The sequence below is a fragment of the Pteropus alecto genome, unplaced genomic scaffold (genome assembly GCF_000325575.1).
Source record: "Pteropus alecto unplaced genomic scaffold, ASM32557v1 scaffold239, whole genome shotgun sequence".
Classification (NCBI taxonomy): domain Eukaryota; kingdom Metazoa; phylum Chordata; class Mammalia; order Chiroptera; family Pteropodidae; genus Pteropus; species Pteropus alecto.
In genome coordinates, this window is record NW_006494613.1 from 15,627,256 (window position 1) to 15,630,331 (window position 3,076).

A 3,076-nucleotide genomic window follows, 5' to 3' on the forward strand; every position below is an offset into this window, starting at 1 on the left:
GTTTCTCAGAAGGAAAGTAGTTATCCATAATGGATAACAGGGTTTTGCACCAAAATCTGAAGGTTCTGAGCTGTTATTCATCTATAGGGTCTGTAAAAGGCTCCGAACCAAATTCTTATCTGACACTGAAACTTCAAGCACCATTGAATCTACTAGATTATATGGCCCAAATGGGAGAGCAGCTATCATGGCTGGACCAGTTGCAGAGCCTTCCAGACTAGACCTGTTGCAGAGCCTTCTCTTGTTCTGGGCCTCAATCAAAACTTGCAGCTTTTGGTAACTTGGTAACTAGCTGGAGTAAGGCACTTAAATGAAGAATACGTTGCCTCCAAAGTCCAAAGAGGCCCACTACACATTACATCTCTCTTCTAGTTGTTTAAGAGGCCAAAGGCAACTTATCCTTCACCTTAAAATGTGTATTGTGTCATGCTCCACACCACTCAAACTCTAGAAATTTCACTAATGTAGAAGGCTCCTAAATTTTTGTTAAGATTTATTTCTCACCCTCTGCCATGCAAATGTTTTACCAATATATCTAAAGTAGTTGCTATTTTTTTCCCCACTAGGTCCAATCAGCATAACATCATCAACACATTAGATTAGTGTAATATCATGTGAGAGAGAATGAGAAAAGTGATCGAGATTCCTCTGAACTAAATTATGATAAACTATAGGGCTGGAGTATAGATATAATCCCTAAAGTAGGACAGTGAATATGTATCATTGGTTTTACCAGCTAAAAGCAAACTACTTCTGGTGGTCTTTACTAACAGCGATGGAGAAAAAATTATTTGCCAGATGAATAGCTACATATCAGGTACATATCAGGTACCAGGGGATTTATTAATTTGCTCAAGTAAAGAAACTACATCTGATATAGCAGCTTCAACTAGAGTTATCACTTGGGTATGCTTACAATAATCCACTGCCAATCTCCAAGACTAATCTGTCTTCTGCACAGGCCAAACAGGCAAGTTGAATAGAGATGTGGTGGGAATCACTACCCCTGCGTCTTTCAAGTCCTTGATGGTGGCACTAATCTCTGAAATGCTTCCAGGAATGAGGTATTGCTTTTGGTTTATTATATGCCTAGGTAGAAGCAGTTCTAGTGGCTTCACTTAGCTTTTCCCATCATAATAGCTCTTATTCCACAGATAAAAAACCAATATAGGAATTTTTCCAGTTGTTCAATATATCTATTAAAGTTATGGATCCCAGACTGAAGAAATAACCACAGTATGGGCTAGCTTACCCACTGGACCCACTATGAAATGGATCTGAGCTAAAACTTGACCTCAATAAGCCTGGGCTCTTTGAGTGGTGTGGAGCATGACACAGTAACATTTTGGGTCTCCTGAAAAAAGCGTAAGTTCAGAGCCAGTGTCCAGTAATCCCTGAAAGTCTCATTATTTCTTTTTCCCCAATGCATAGTCACCCAGTAAAAGGCTATAAGTCCCTTTGGGGAATGTGGGAGAAATATTAAAAGTATAAATTTTGGTAGTGTAGCTGCATCCTTACTCATGGGATCTTGACCTCCCCTTCACTCTGGGATTCTGGGTCTGTAAACTGGTTCAAGTCTGGGAATTGATTAAGGAGTCATAACTCTCTGCTTTTATAATTCAAGTCAGACTTTTATTTACTTGACTTATAACTTTTCTGCTTAAACAGAACAAGTAAGGATTCAGTAGACTTCCCATCTATTTCACTTCTAGGAACACCATGATTCAGCTAGCCAACACCATAGATCTCTGGAAGTCAAACTATTCTGAATACTGCTTTGACTCTGCTGTCTGATATGATAACCACATCCACCTTGCCTTTGGTGATTAAGTGTCATCACTTGGCTCCTGACACCCCAAGATCCAATAATCCCCTTTGCATTTAGGTTTCCCAATTCAGTGGCATTGAGAATTGGGAATTCAATTTGTGTTGTAATTTAGTCACTAGCAGGATGAGAGCCGGGGTCTGGTTTTCAGCAATCTCTACTCTTTGGCTATAAGAGATTGGGGTTTCTTTTAGGGTGATTTATGTGATGCTTAAATTGAAAATTCAAATCCTTGAGCTCATCCTTTTTTCTCCCCACTTTTTCCAGTATAATTAGGAACAAACAGCCAATCTCATTATACTTGTTTGACAAAAATTTTCTAACGTATCAAATCCATCATCACCCAAAAACCTGCCTTCTATCAGTATCTAACTAGGAGTGTCCAATGGTGATATTTTGCATATCTTTCCTGCCATATCATATAATGGACTATCAGTGTTTCTACTACTAGAATAGAGTCATTAGTGCCTTTAGAACTAATCAGATTAGAGATCTAATCCCAGAGCCCCAGAATCAATTCATGAAACTTATCTTTAAGATCTGGATCTTCTAGAAGCACTCTCAGGCCAAAAAGCAGTATTAGTCATGGTTGTCCAGAGAAACAGAATCAATAGGATGTATTTATAGGTATGTAGAGAGATTTATTTTAAGGGATTGGTTCACACAATTGTGGAGTCTGACAAGTCCAAAATCTATAGGTTAGTCCAGCAATTAAAGACCCAGGTAAGAGTTGATATGTTGAGTTAACAGGCAGCATTTTTTCTCTTCAGGAGATCTCAGTCTTTCCTCTCAGGCTTTCAACTGATTAGATGGGGCCCACCTACATTTTGAGAGTAACTGCTTTATTAGAGTCTACTAATTTAAATGTTGTCCACTCTAAAATATACCTTAACAGTAACACCTAGACATCCACCATAATTTCCCTACTTATTCTATTTTTCTTACCAAATAAATTACACAATCAGATTTCTACTTCTATAACTTAAATATAAGAAATATGAACTTTGTGTACATCACAAAGTACACAAAAATCAGGAAGTGAATACAGAATATACTATAATAAATATAAGTTATATTCATAAACTTCAAAATGTCTTTAAACAGGTAGCCTCAGTATTGGAGCAAATCACAACAGGTGCAAGCTCAAGAGGTAGAAGCCAAAAAAAAAATATCATTTTACTCAAGCTCCTTACTTTACTTAGAAGACAATTAAGCCCAAGGAAGTTAAGTATATTAAATAGTGTTGAAAAG